The sequence below is a fragment of the Macaca mulatta genome, chromosome X (genome assembly GCF_049350105.2).
Source record: "Macaca mulatta isolate MMU2019108-1 chromosome X, T2T-MMU8v2.0, whole genome shotgun sequence".
In the NCBI taxonomy this organism is placed as follows: Eukaryota; Metazoa; Chordata; class Mammalia; order Primates; family Cercopithecidae; genus Macaca; species Macaca mulatta.
In genome coordinates, this window is record NC_133426.1 from 115,544,828 (window position 1) to 115,560,704 (window position 15,877).

Here is a 15,877-nt window from a genome sequence, read left to right on the forward strand (position 1 = left end):
TAAAAGTTTCATTTGGAAATAACTTTTACTAAGTAAGATAAACATCAGAACAATGAGGTCTGCTAGGTTTCACATAAATTTCAATGATTTAACATCATATATGTTCTCTATGCTAATATAAATCAACAATAGAAAATTTAGCTTAATGCTATGTTCTTCCTTATTAATATCATATAGCAGCATTTTTCTTAGTGTGAAAAGCCTATCAATTCATACTGCCTTGACTTCAAAAGTTAGAATCTTTATTTTTTAAATTAAATAGGATAATTACATAGTTAAATATATTATTTTAAAGGAGTTAGTATCATAGACTTATATTTTTCTTTGGATATTTAGAAAGCCAGCTGTCATATTTAGGATAATATATATTATGTTTCTTGTTGATTCCCCTCTCTCCACTCCTCACATGGTCCTGCCATGTCTGTCAGATTGAACCCTTTGTTTCACTTTCATAGTCACCATCCTTGTCCATGCCATAATTAACTCTACCAGAATTGCCAAAGTAACTTCTTAAACTGGCTTTAGCATTCTTCAGTCTCTTCTTCATATAGCCAGCAGAATATTTCCTTTCATATGTTCCTTTCATCATACAACTCCCTGCTCAAGGACATACAGAATCCCCCCTCCCCCTTTTTCTGCTATATCAGAAATAAATAACCAACCCTAGTATGTTTCCCTGTTCTCCACTGACACCACAACCAACCTCTTTTTCTCTCTTGCTGTATACAATCTTTTCTTCCAAATTTGCCTCCCATTCTACTACAATACATTCTTGCTGCTCACACCTCCATATAGGTTGGTTTCTTAATGGCATGCTGTATATGATTTATCAATTTCCACCTTTACTTAAGCTGTTTCCCTCTTTTTCCTCATCACCAATTGATGCCAATCATCTTTCTCAAGACTAAGATCAAGACCCAGAAAAAGGTTTCCTCCATCACATAATCCCACAGCCAATCTCTTTAAGCACTGGATGTAGGTGGAGCTAAGGATTTAGTTGGTATTCATCCATACAGGCATATCATTGTTAAATGATAGTCATTGGTAAAATAACGAATACTTTTCTACCACTTAGTAAATAGCTACTGCCCTGAAACTACTCCCTGCTGAGTAGTCTTGCCCACCCATTGTCCTGGCTACTACCGCACCTCGGTTAGGACCTTCTACCTCTCCACTATCCAGCAACTACAAGGTTAACTACTGGCACATTAAGGGGCTTCCAGGATTCCACACTCAAATTTTGACTGACATACATTCTCATTGGTTGGCTTGTGCTACACAGTTTGTTAAATAGTTAAAATTACCACGCCTGGATATAACTAATCCCAGAGTTGAGAACACGATTCTAGGCTATATGCTCCTCGAGGACCAGGAATTAATGCTTGGTATAACAGTCTGGCAATTATCAGTACATGTTTGCTTCAAGGAAGGAAGGAAGGAGAAAAGAAGAGTGGGAGGGAGGGAAGTGGGAAGGGAAGGAAAGGGGATTAAAGGAAGGAAAGGAAAGAAGGAAGAAGGCAGGGAGGGAGGGACAAAGGAGAAGAGAGGGACAAAGGAGAAGGGAAAGAGAAGAACAACGATGTTCAAGACTGGTCTCAAACGTCAGTGCAGACTACCTCCTCCTCCAAATCACTTGCAAGCATGCCAAAGCTCTCCATGACTGATGGCAAGACTTGGTGACTTTTGCCCAACTTAACATCTCTTCCCCCTCAAAAATATCATGCCCATTGTTTTCCTCATCTATCACAGGTCAGCAAATCTTTTTCTCACACATATTTCTTTCCCATCTTGCAGTGGTTGTCAGAAACCGCAGGAAATGTCTGTACCCATAGATTTCCCTCTCCTGTCTTTAGTTCCATTTAGGAACAAAGAGAAACTTTAACCTTGATCATGTAAGGTTGTAAGTATAAACTTAATATTGGTCTTAGGGTAATGGTAATGATAAACCTCCATTAAGGAAAAGCACTTAGCAGTTCCTGATACCATTTTTTTTTTGTTTCTCATTTCTTCCACTAAAATATAAACTCCCTGTATTCCCATATATTCTCCATGTATACTTACCTTGTATTCGCAGTGCCAAGAACAGTGCCTGACACATGCTAGATACTACTCTCAGTAAATATATGTTGAAGGAGTGAATGGAAATGAAAAAAAAAGTTTTGAAATAGAGATACCTCAAGGATCACAAGTGCTTTTGCAGAGGATCCCCTTAAGAATCTATACAGAAATCTTCATCTATCTGCTTTAATTAAACATGCTCTTTCTCAATCATCAGCATTCAAAATATGTCCAGATATATTTTATAAGCCTAGTTTGAAATCATTTTTATTTTCCAGTGTTTGTCTAATTGTTAGTATTGCAACACTTTTTCTTTTTATTGTATTTTCATAGCAAACATGCAGACAGAATTTTCATATATTGTGAGTTAAATGAGTTTCTTTTGGCAAATATATAAATTCAATCGGCATTTATTCAAAATGTTTCTGTTGGTAAAATGTGTTCTTGAGTTTGAAGCAATCATTTTACAAACTGCTTTTGAAATACAACCATTTTAAGTTTCCTGAGTTTCTGTATTCAGTCTTTATTTTACTGTCAGATGATTGTTTATGAATTGTAAGTACTTTTCATTTGCCTCCTGAGTGGATGCTTTATCCTCCCAAATGTTTTGTAAGCCCTCCTGAGGGCAGGGATTGCATTTTTCTACTTTTGTTTGCCCTTTCATGGTGTCTACTACTGCATCAAACTCAGTAACTACTTGTTGAATGAAAGATTTGACCTAAATGCAAAATACTACATAAGGTGATGAGCTCAGAGGACAATGTATTATTTTTTGCAGAAGGTGAAATATCAGTGATTCAATACACTTTTCAGTATTTAGGGCCACTGCAGCTGAGAGTCATGTTAGAGAATACATTTTCTTTAGGCTTGTTAATCATCCCTCTTTGTCAAAAATTTTCACATAAGGTTTATCTAAAAAGACAGCAATACAGGACATTAAATTATAATTATAAAAATAGCAGCAGCATAAGTTTAAAATGTTTTATTCATTAATTATATGTTGTTTCTTCTTCTTAAATTCATTATCACGGAGGACCATGAATTATTATATAAAGAATATGATTTGAGTTCAGGTGTTAGGAGGCAAAATATTAGTGCTTATTCTTTTCAGGATTTGAGATTTGAGACTAAGAAATCAAAAGAGAAATAAGGAGGGAAAACTTTCATTTGTGATGATGGAACAAGGAAATTTAGACTCTCATAGTGAACTGCTCTCTTCCTTCTGTGACTGCATTAAAAATACCTAGGATTGTATTTCTTAACCCGAGTCATAGTTACTTGGACATTCAGTTTATAGTTATTATTTAAACTGCATATATGTACTTATGTACTTTTCTGAATGTATGATATATTTTGCAACATAAAACAAAATAGAAACCTTAAGGCAAAATCTGGTCCAAAGAGCGAAGCATATTAATACTTCACACTGATTCAAAATTAAGAAACAAGTAAATCATTTTTTTCTTTTTCCTAATTAGCATTCGGAAAGGAATAATGTCAACATTTGAATACATTGTTTAAGAAATGGTTGACATTTGCGTCTGAAAGGAAGTGTCCCTTGGAAAATAAAATTGGTGCTTTCAGTATTAAAAAATAAAAAACCAAACGAAGCAAAGTGCTTTGTCTACCTAAAAAGATTTCTTGAAAGATTAAGGTCTACCTGAAGACTTTTGTCACATGGTTCAGCACTCCCTTGGAATCTTCAAGGTGTTATAGAATCAAAGCTGAGAGTACTGCAAAAAGTGAGACGTGTAAACGGAGAAATCTTATTCAAAGTATCTAATTGTACAAGTTGATATTTATCCAGGAAGCTTTTTTTCTTGAAGCTTATTCGTTTTCTGATTTTGTCTGTGTATATGTGTGTACAATATAATTGCGGTTTTAGTGTAATTTTTTCTCATCAACAAGATTATATATTTCTTGAGGATAGGGACAATCTGTTGTCTGGCTTTCATGCTCCCTGCGTAGCATAACTCTGGTTAGTCACCTAATACTTTTGCTTGATTTGCAAATGCATACATGTCACATTCTGACAGCTTGTGACTCCTTTGTCTCATCCATTTTATACCCGAAAGCATATGCTAGAAGATAGATATAACAGCCTCCTGTTTTGTAATGTATACCATCTGGAGGCAGTAATAGCCATTAATTGTAAGTTTTTAGGGTGTTTGTACAATTAAAATGATTTAACTATAAATTTGAAAGCAGGTGTGATTTGGAATCTTGAAATATTATTCATTCTACAGACATTCAATTTAAGTTGAATCCAATTCAATTTGGTATTCTTACCTACCCTAAATTTAAACAAAACAAACTAAAACCCACTGAATTTACTAGAACTATAGGCTTATGCCTAAAATAATAGCATGACATAATATTTGAGAAATATATTTCTGTTACTCAAAGTACGAACTGATTTCCTCTCCATAATCTTTCTTTGAATTGCAAGTCTCATATATTAAAATTTAATCATTGTCATAGTTTACAGTGTTACAAATTATTTTTAGCAACTGTATTGCTAAATACAGGTTCTAATTTCTAGAGATCTTTATTCAGCTTTGGCTAAGTGTTCCTCTTTCATAAGAATTGTACATGTATGATTTATCTTTGTTTTACAATTTCAAGTACATCCCCATAAGTATTAATAAAACTTTCTTTAACCCTTCATGTCTCCTCGCTAACTAGTTGGACTGCCATTTGACCTTTGTTATGCCATAATGGAACCAGTATTTGATAATGACCACAATATTGATCTTTAGTAACAAGAAAGGTATGGAAAAAGCACTCTACTGGAACTCAGGGGAGATGGGTTCTAGTCCCATTTCTGCCACATATTAGCTGTGTGATCTTAAGTAGGCCATTTAATCCCAGTTTACTCTTTAAAAAATGAGAGGTTAGGGCCCAGTGGTTTCTAATGTTTCTGAGACAGGGAGGAAGAGGACAGATATATACTCTCTGGTTTCTGTATGTTCAGTTTGTTTCTTATTTTGAATCATTTCCACAGAGAATGTTTCACTGTGCTTTCAGAACAAAAAATGTAACAATGGAACATCTTAAAATAAACTACAATTTTGTTTTCATCCCTTTTTTCTTCCATTCATTTATTCAAAAACATTTATTGCAGTTCAGATATGTTCCAGTTAGTGTTTAAGGTACTGCAGATACGGCAATGAATAAGACAGATAAGGTCTTTATTCTCTTATGGAGTTTAGTTTATATTCCAGTAAGGGGGTAGCCAAATACATAAACAAATAAGAAAATATCAAGTGGTGACAAATGCTGTGATTAAAATGGAACTGGGTGATATGATGGATAATTTGACTATATTGGGTATTCAGGGAAGGTCTCTTCCAAAGGAGAAGACATTGTTCTGAGACCCAAATGCCAAGAAGAAACTAGCCATGCAAAGATCAGAAGAAGAATTCCAGGCAGAGGAACAGAAAGTGCAAAGGTATAAAAGCCTTCATGAGCTTGGAATGTTGGAGGAACAAAAAGAAGGCCAGTTTACTTTAACATAGTATAATCAGAGATACAGGGGCCACATCAGGGAGGGGTTTATAGGACAGGCAAAGAGGCTGGAGGTTATTCAAAGTGCAATAGGTAGCTTCTGGAGATACTGTAGCAGGAGAATGAGATTACCTGGATTATGTTTTAAAAGGGGACTCTGGCTGCCACTTGAACTGTAGGTGGCCAAAAGTGGAAGCTGAGAGATCAACTAGAAGAATATTTTAGTGCTCTAGATAAAGATGGCTTAGACAATGGTGTTAGTAGTGGAGGTAGAGATAATTGCACAAACTTGGGATGTATCTGGAAGGTAAGGTCTACAGAACTTGCAACAGGATTGGGTTTAGATTGTGAGGGACAGGAGCGAATCAAAGCTAACTCCTAGGTGTTTGGCATGAAGAGATTTAGTGGAGCTCTTATGCACTTAAACATTTTTACAGAAAATAGAACCCATTGAACATTAAACTCTATGTAACTTCATTTTCCCCATCTTTTTGTGTACACACATGTGATTTTGTATAGTAGTCCCCTCTCATATGTAGTTTTGCTTTCTGTAGTTTCAGTTACCTGTGGTCAACCACAATCAGAAATTATCAAATGAAAAATTCCAGCAATAAATAATTTATAAGTTTTAAATTTCACACCATTCTGAGTAGCATGTTAAAATCTTGTGCCATCCCACTCCATCCATTCCAGTACATGAATCCTTCCTTTGTCCAGCATATCCACAGTGCCTATTCTACCCACCTGTTAGTCACTTAGTAACCATCTGGGTGATAAGATTGACTGCCATGGTATTGCTGTGCTAGTGTTCAGGTAACCCTTATTTGACTTAATAATAACCCCAACATGCAATATAAGTGATGCTGGCATTTTGTTATAATTGTTCTATATTATCATGAGTTCTTATTGTTAATCTCTTACTCTGTCTAATTTATAACTTAAATTTTGTCATAGGTATGGATGTACAGGAAAAAAACCCAGCAGATAGAGGGTTCAGCACTATCTATGGTTTCAGGCATCCACTGGGGGTTTCAGAGGATAAGGCAGAACTGATATAGCTGTAATCAGTGAAGCAGAATGTTTGAACAGTTTGATGTTATTTTTAATATTATTTACACAAACAACTATATGAACATAAATCCTAGCCCTTGTCATTTTCAGCATGACTATATCATTCTCATATATTTCTCTATCATTGTTCCTATTATCACCCTAATCTTGAAATGTATTTGATATTTTAAAAAATACTACCAATTTAATTTTTTTGTCAAATTCCACACTACTTTCCCAGGTCTGTTTTCAATATTTTATCAAATATTTATTAAGTACCTTCATGTACTAGGTAACTAATGATTATCATTTTATTAAAAAAATTTTTTTTTAAATTGTAAAATTACTGTGTAACTCTGGAGATTAGGTTGCAGAAGGATAGGTAAAAGGAGCATCTGAAAGCAACGGAGGAAGTTTTGTCCTACTTAGTTCCAAATATAGTATCAAACTTTTTTATAATGAATGCTATCATACATAATATGAATTAAATGATGGTTTTAGGTATCTTCATGTTCAAGCGGGACTATAGGAGTCTGTTGCACAGAAGCAGAACACGCATGAAGGTGATTTGTAGCTTTATGAGAATCTTTTTTCAGATTATTATTGTGTTACCCTAGAAACTTTGTTTGGAAACAGACATTCAGTCTCTGATAGCTAAACAAACCAAACTGATGTGTCTTCTGCTACTGTTATTTCTCAGCTGGATATCCAATGCTACACTGTTTGAAGTTTTCGTATTCAGAATGCCCTTGAAATGTTTCCTCTGTTCTCCTTGGTTATTATTTCCTCTCTGAAGATGATCATACCTGCTTTCATCTATCCTTTTCATTTCATTTGCCAAGATACTGTCTTGCCATTTAAAGTTAGGTGAGGGGACTAAAAGAAGACATTAATAAAAATGTTACAAAAGGCCATCAGGCTCTCCATAGTAGCCGATGATCAACACCCATGGAAAACATGGAGTGGGAAGCTCTAGTGCTTATTTAATTTGGAATTACACTTATGCGTAGCATCCTGGCAGGCTTATATTTATGTTGTTGTTTTTGCTGCATTTGGGGTCATGTTTTAAAAAATTATGTAGCTCTACAAAGATTATTATAAAAACAACAGCCCTCTTCCCCCATTTCCTCCTCTCTGGAGGCAACCATATTCATCTCTTATGCCTTTATCTTTGATTCTTAGCTTATTATTTCTAAACTAAGTGTTTGTATTGTTATGTCGTGACTGTTCACGTTTAGGTATCTGTTAACTTCTCTCTATGAAAGATCAGTATTTTGCTCTATTTCACATAGATACATAGACACTCATATACACTCCACACACATGCACCCTTCCCGTCCCTTCATTTTTGCACTGCAGATATACTGTTTACATTGTTTTGACTATGCAAATGCAATTAACAGGTGAGCCAGGTAACATACTAGGATATTTTCCATTTCCTCTATTACTTTGTATTCTTCTTGGAATTAATATTATTTTTGGCTATTGAATTTTTTGTTAGTAGCACTAATTCAACCATATATTTTCCACCTATTTTCTAAATATGCTTTCAGTTTATTCAGACACAGGAAGTCCTTGAGTTTTATTTGCTGTCCTATTTTCCAGGTCTTTTACTCCATTCTTGTTGAGTATTCCATTTCTGCTTTCATATTTTTTCATCTTTGAAAAGTTTTTTTTTCTGTTCCCTATTTTTAAATAGCATCCTATTATTTCATAGTTCAACATCTTCTCTAATATCAGGGTTATTGATTTTAGTTATAATTATTCTCTCTGCATGTGGAAGAGAAAATTCATTGCCTCTGAACATCATGGAAAACTGGAAGTGGTTAGACAGCAGGTGGCAAGGACAGATTTTTCATACCAGAAAGCTGGTACACTTTTGTTAAAGGTAACAGTCACCTAGGATATCTTGCAAGTCCGACCACATGCTGCTAACTGAGCCTTCAGTATTAGAGGAAATGGTTTTTGAAAACTCATAATATTGGTGCATCTCTTTGTGCTGCTTTTAACTACTAAATTTTCTTACAAGGGACACAGTGCAATCCAGTGATAGCCAAAAAGGAGGCAAGCTATGCTTGTAGTTTACAATCTAATTTTACTTGCAGAACATGCAGAGATGAAAAAAACCAATTACTTTTAATATTACAAAATGAAACTGTGATAATCAATAAGACAATATTAGAAGGAGAGAAATTTTTGGCCGCAAGTATTTTTTTTAGGAGGGTCTATTTAAGAGTTCTCTTCCTGATGATGGGATCTAGCAAAAATTAAAGTAAGGGAATTTTCTTACCACTAAAACTTATTTTAGATGACCTCCTGGTATCCACCATTAGGTTGAGATAGAAAGAGTAAGGAGAAACACAGAGACTAATAAATAAAATATCAGAGATCGGATTAAAAACTAGCTCTAGAAAAGATCATTGTATGTGCTTACTCCCTCCTGAGACTGAGAAGAAGTAATGAGTCCAGAAGCCCATGTTTTTAAAGATATTGAATTGCCAAAGAAGCTACAAAGGTTCCGAAAACCTGTGATACAATGGCACCAAGTCCTGTGAAATATTACGTATAAACCTAATAAAATATGAGCATGATCTGTACGTTGGAAACTACAAAAGACTGATGAAATGAAGACCTAAAGAAATAGAAAAATATTTTATGTTCATGGATTGAAAGACTCAGTAGTCTTAATATGTTGAAACTCCCTAATCTTATCCATAGATTCAATGCATTTTCAATAAAAATCTTAGCAAGATCTTTTGTAGATATCAACAAGTCATTTTCTAGAATTTATGTAGGAAATAAATTGGAATAGCCAAAACAACTTTGAAAAAGATTTAAGTAGGAGGGCTCACATCCTGAATTCAAAATTCACTATAAATTTATAGTAATCAAGACAGTGTGATATTTGTGAAATAACATACATATGGATCAACGGACAAAAGATAGAGACCAGAAACAAGGTGTAAAGGCAATTGAATCGGGAAAGAGTAATCTTTTCAACAAATGGTGCTAAAAAAATTGGAAATCCATGTGCAAACAACAACAACAAAATAAAAAAAAACTTGACGCTTTATTTTATTAAAATTTTGTTGTGGGCACAATGTAGGTGTATATATTTATGGGATATATGAGACATTTTGATACAGGCATACAATGTGTAATGATCATATTAGGATAAATGAGGTATCCAGTACCTCAAGCATTTATCATTTGTGTTACAAACAATCCAATTATACTCTTCTAGTTATTTTAAAAAGTACAATACATTATTATTGTACTCATCCCCTTGTGCTATCGAATACTATATGTTATTCATTCTATCTAACTATATTATTGTACCCATTAACCATCCGCACTCACCTGCCTCCCAACTACACTTCGTAGCATCTGGTAACCATGATTCTCCTCTCTTATCTCCATGAGTTCAGTAGTTTTAGCTCATAGAGATAGACAGAACTAATTTTATTAGCTCCCACAAATTAGCTCCCATGTCAGAACATGCAAAGTTTGTCTTTCTGTGTCAGGCTTATTTCATATAACATAATGAACTCTAGTTCCATCCATGTTGTTGCAAATGACAGGCTCTTTTTTTTTTTTTTTTTTGAGACGGAGTCTGGCTGTCTCCCAGGCTGGAGTGCAGTGGTGCATTCTCGGCTAACTGCAAGCTCCGCCTCCCAGGTTCACGCTATTCTCCAGCCTCAGACTCCCGAGTAGCTGGGACTACAGGCGCCCGCCACCATGCCCAGTTAATTTTTTGGTATTTTTAGTAGAGGCGGGGTTTCACCGTGTTAGCCAGGATGGTCTCAATCTCCTGACCTCGTGATCTGCCCGCCTCGGCCTCCCCAAGTGCTGGGATTACAGGCATGAGCCACCGCGCCCAGCCTTTTTTTTTTTTATGGCTAGATATTACTCCATTGTATATAAGTACAATATTTTTGTATCCATTCATCTGTTGAAGGACACGTAGGTTGTTTTCAAATCTTGGCTGTTTTGAATAGTGCTGCCACAAACATAGGAGTGCAGATATCTCTTCAACAGACTGATTTCCTTTCTTTTGGGTATATACCTAACGATGGGATTGCTGTATCATATGGTAGATCTATTTTTAGGTTTTGAGGAAACTCCAAACTGATCTCCATGGTGGTTGTACTAATTTACATTCCCACCAACAGTGTACAAGGGTTCCCTGTTCTCCATATCCTCACCAGCATTTCTTATTGCCTATCTTTTGGATATAAGTCATTTTAACTGGGCTGAGATAATACTTCATTGTAGTTCCGATTTGCATTTCTCTGATGATCACTGATGTTGAACATCTTCTCACATAGCTATTTACTACTTGTATGTCTTCTTTTGTGAAATGTCTATTCAGATCTTTTGCCCATTTTTAAATTGTATTATTTGATTTTTTGCTATGGAGTTGTTTGAGCTCTTTTTATATATTCTGGTTATTAATCCCTTGTCAGATGGGTAGTTTGCACGTATTTTCTCCCATTCTGTGGGTTGTCTTTTCACTTTGTTGATTGTTTTCTTTGCTGTGCAGAAGCTTTTCAACTTCATGTGATCCTGTTTGTCCATTTTTGCTTTGGTTGCCTGTACTTGTGGGGTATTGCTCAAGAAATTTTTGCCCAGATGAATGTCCTGGATATATTCCCCAATATTTTCTTGTAGTACCTTCATAGTTTGAGGTCTTAGATTTAACTCTAATCCATTTTAATTTCATTTTTGTATATGGCTAGAGATAGGGGTCTAGTATCATTCTTCTGCATATAGATATCTAGTTTCCCCAGCTCCGTTTATTAAAGATATTGTCCTTTCCCAACGTGTGTTCTTGGCAACTTTGTCAAAAATGAGTTCACTGTAGATGTATGGATTTATTTCTGGGTTCTCCATTCTGTTTCATTGGTTTATATCTGTTTTTATGACAGTACCATACCTTTGGTACTATAACTCTGTAGTATAGTTTGACGTCAGATAATGTGATTCCTCCCATTTCATTCTTTTTGCTCAGGATAGCTTTGGCTATTTTGGGTCTTTTGTGGTTCCATATAAATTTTACAATAGGTTTTCTATTTTTGTGAACAATGTCATTAGTATTTCGATGGAGATTGCATCTAATCTGTAGTTTGCTTCAAGTAATATAAACATTTTAACAATATTGATTCTTTCAATCCATGAACATGGAATATCTTTATTTGTTTTGTGTCCTCTTCAACTTCTTACATCAGTGTTTTACAGTTTACATTGTTGAGATGTTTCTCTTCTTTGGTTAAGTTCATTAATAGGTATTTTATTTTATTTGTGGCTATTATAAATGGGATTACTTTTTTATGTCTTTTTCAGATTCTTTGCTGTTGGAATATAGAAATGCCACTGATTTTTGTATGTTGATTTTGTAGCCTGCAATTTTACTCAATTTATTTATCAGTTTTAATAGTTTTTGGTGGACTCTTTAGGATTTTCTAGATATGAGATCATATCATCTGCAAACAAGAGTAATTTGACTTCTTTCTTTCCATTTTGAATGTGCTTTATTTCTTTGTCTTGTCTGATTGCTCTAGCTAGGACTTCCAGTGCTATGTTGCATAGGAGTAGTGAAAGTGGGCATTCTAGTCTTGTTCCAGATCTTAGAGGAAAGGCTTTAAATTTTTCTGCATTTAAGACGATACTGTGGGTCTGTTGTATGTAGCTTTTATTGTGTTGGAGTATGTTCCTTCCATACCTGGTTTTTTGAGGGTTTGTATCATGAAGGAAAGTTGAATTTTATACAATGCGTTTTCAGTATCAATTGAAATGATTGTATGGTTTCTGTCATTCATTCTGTTGATATAATGTATCACATTGATTGATTTGCATATGTTGAACTACATTTGCATCCTTGGGATCAGTCCCATTTGGTCATGACAAATGATCATTTTAATTTATTGTTGAATTTGGTTTGCTAGTATTCTCTTGAGGATTTTTGAATCAATGTTTATCAGTGATATTGGCCTGTAGTTTAATTTTTTTGACATGTCTTTGGTTTTGGTATCAGGGTAATAATACTGGCCTCATACAAGGTGTTTGGAAGTATTCCCACCTCCTCTATTTTTTGGTGAAGTTTGAGTAAGATTGGTATTATTTCTTCTTTACATTTCTTTTGAAATTCAACAGTGAAGCCATTGGGTCCTGGGAACTTTTTATTCTTGATCTTTACCTTACATCCTATAAAAAAGTTAACTCAAAATACGTGTTACACCTAAATGTAAAACCTAAACCTACAAAACTTGCAGAAGAAAACATATAAGAAAATCTCTGTTAACTTTCAGTTAGGCAAAAATTTCTTGCATATTACACTACGCACATGATCCATAAAAGAAAACCTTATAGATTTGCCTTCTTCAAAATTTAATCTTCTGCTCTGTGAAAGACACTTTTAAGAGAATGAAAAGGCAAGACATGAACTGGGAAAAAATATTTGCGAAACACACATCTGATCAAACACTTGTATTCAAGATATGTAAAACATTCTCAAAATTCAATGAAAAGGAAATGAAGAATTCAAATATAAAAGACGTGAAAAGTTTGAACAGATACTATATACCTAAGAAGATACGCATATGACAAAAAAAAACCACATGAATAAATTCTCAGCATGTTAGTCATCAGTGAAGTGCAGTTTTAAACTGCAATTAGATACTACTACACTCTTACGAGAATTGCTAAAATATAAAAAAAAAAAAAACTGGCACATGGAATGTTGGTGAAGATGAGGAGCAACTAGAACGTTCATACGTTGCTAGTGAAATGCAAAGTGTCACAGCTATTTTGGAAACATCTTGGTAGTTTTTTATAAAGTTAAGCAGACACTTTACAATACATTCCAGCAATCCCCCTGGTAGCTATTTAGGCAAAATAATGAAAACTTACGTTCACACAAAACTTGTATGTATTTATAGCAGTTTATTTTTTGTGATTACCCCAAACTGAAAACAACTCAAATATCCTTTAATTGGTAAATAAAGGGACAAAATTTGTTTTACCTATACAGTGTATAGATTTCATCTATACATGGAATGCATCACTTGATGGGAATGTCTTCTGAGAAAATGCATTGTTAGGCAATTTTGTCACTGTGCAAGCATGATAGAATTCATTTACACAAACACAGATGTTATAACCTACCTCACACCTAGGATATACAGTATAGCCTATTGCTTCTAGGTGGCAAACCTGTATAGCATGTTACTGTACTGAATACTGTATGCAATTCTAACACAATGGTATTAGTGTATCTAAACACATCTAAACATAGAAAAGGTATAGTGAAAATATGATATAAATGATTTAAAAAATGCTATACCTCTATAAGGTACTTACCACGAATGGAGCTTGTAGCACTGGAAGTCGTTCTGGGTGAGTCAGTGAATGAGTGGTGAGTGAATGTGAAGGCCTAGGACATTACTGTACACTACTGTGGGCTTTATAAACACTGTTCGTATAGGCTACACTAAATTTTTTAAAAATTATTTTTCTTTCTTCAATAATAAATGCAACTTACTGTGACTTTTTTGCTTTATAAACTTCTACTACTTTAACTTTCTCTTTTGTTATAACATAGCTTAAAACAAACACATTGTACAACTGTACAATGTGTTTGTTTATATCCCTATTCTGTAATCATTTTTCTATTGTTAAAAAGTTTGATTTATTTTTTAACTTTTTTCTTAAAAACAGAGACACAAACACACACAATAGCCTAGGCCTACACAGGGTCAGAACCATCAGTATCATTGTCTTCAACCTCTACATCTTGTTCATTGGAAGGTCTTCAGGGACAGTAATATGCATAGAGCTCTTACATCCTATGACAACAATGCTTTCTCCTGGAATACTTCCTGAAGGACTTGCCTAAGGCTATTTTACACTTAACTTTGTTTTTGTAAGTAATAGCATGATGTAGCCAGAAAAAAGAATGAAATCATATCATTTTCAGCAACATAGATGCAGCTGGAGGCCATTATTCCAAGCGAATTAACACAGAAGCAGAAAGCCAAATATCACACATTCTCACTTATAAGTAGGAGCTAAACAATGGGTATACGTGGACAAAAAGATGGAAATAATAGACACCAGGCACTTTGAGAAGCGGGAAAGATGTAGGGAAGAAAGGGCTGATAATCTATTTATTGGGTAGTATGTTCACGATTTGGGCGATGAGTTCAATAGAAACCTAAACTCAAGCATTATGCAATATGCCCATGTAACAAACCTGCACATATACCCCCTGAATCTAAAATAAAATTTAAACAATAGAAATTATCTCAATCATGCTGAACAGAATTTGATGATTCCTACAGGGCAGTGATTACCTCGTGTTCTCATTTTTAGCTTGCTTCAATATCAGTTTTTGTTTTTGTTTTGTTTTGAGACAGAGTCTCTCTCTGTTGCCGAGGCTGCAATGCAGTGGCGTGACTCGGCTCATTGCAACCTCTGCCTCCTGGGCTCAAGTGATCCTCCCACCTCAGCCTCCTCAGTATCTAGAACTACAGGTGCACACCACCACGCCCAGCTAATTTTGTATTTTTGTGGGGGTGGGTAGAGATGAGGCTTTGCCATGTTGCCCAGGCTCGTCTCAAACTCCTGGGCTTAAGTGATCTGCCCGGCTTGGACTTCCAAAGTGCTGGGGTTACAAGCGTGAGTTGCCGTGCCCAGACAATATCAGTTTTAATTCTATCTTATTCTTACTCTACTATCTCATATTTGCTGTTTTGAGGGTGAAGTAATGAGAGCAAAGTAACCTGCCATTCACATGAAGTTGAATCTGCAACCTATCTAATACATTACATAGTCTGTTTACTTAAAGTTGATCTCTTCCATTTGTTTTAGTTGCTGTCTCTCACAAGAGAAAGTTATCAGGTTATTCTTGGTTGCCCGCTCATGTTAAAGACTGTAGAACTAAAATGTTGACTGAAGATTTCTGCTTCTGGTAATTGCAGAATCAGTAAGTTGGACTAAACCACAAAAAAAAGAAGTAATATCTCTTAATATCTTCAGTGCATCTGAGAGTTAATAAGGTAGTGAAAAAACACTGAACTTGGATCCAAGGAGACGACTGAAATTCGGAAATATGGGCTCCCATTTTGGGGATGCTCTCCCCCGGGATGTTGCTAATTTTATGAGACAAGGCAGATACACAAAGCAGAAATATTGAAAGACTATTGGGTCTAGGGGGATAAAATTTAGAGTTCAAGAGCTTCCAAGAAGTGGGAAGCATGAGTAA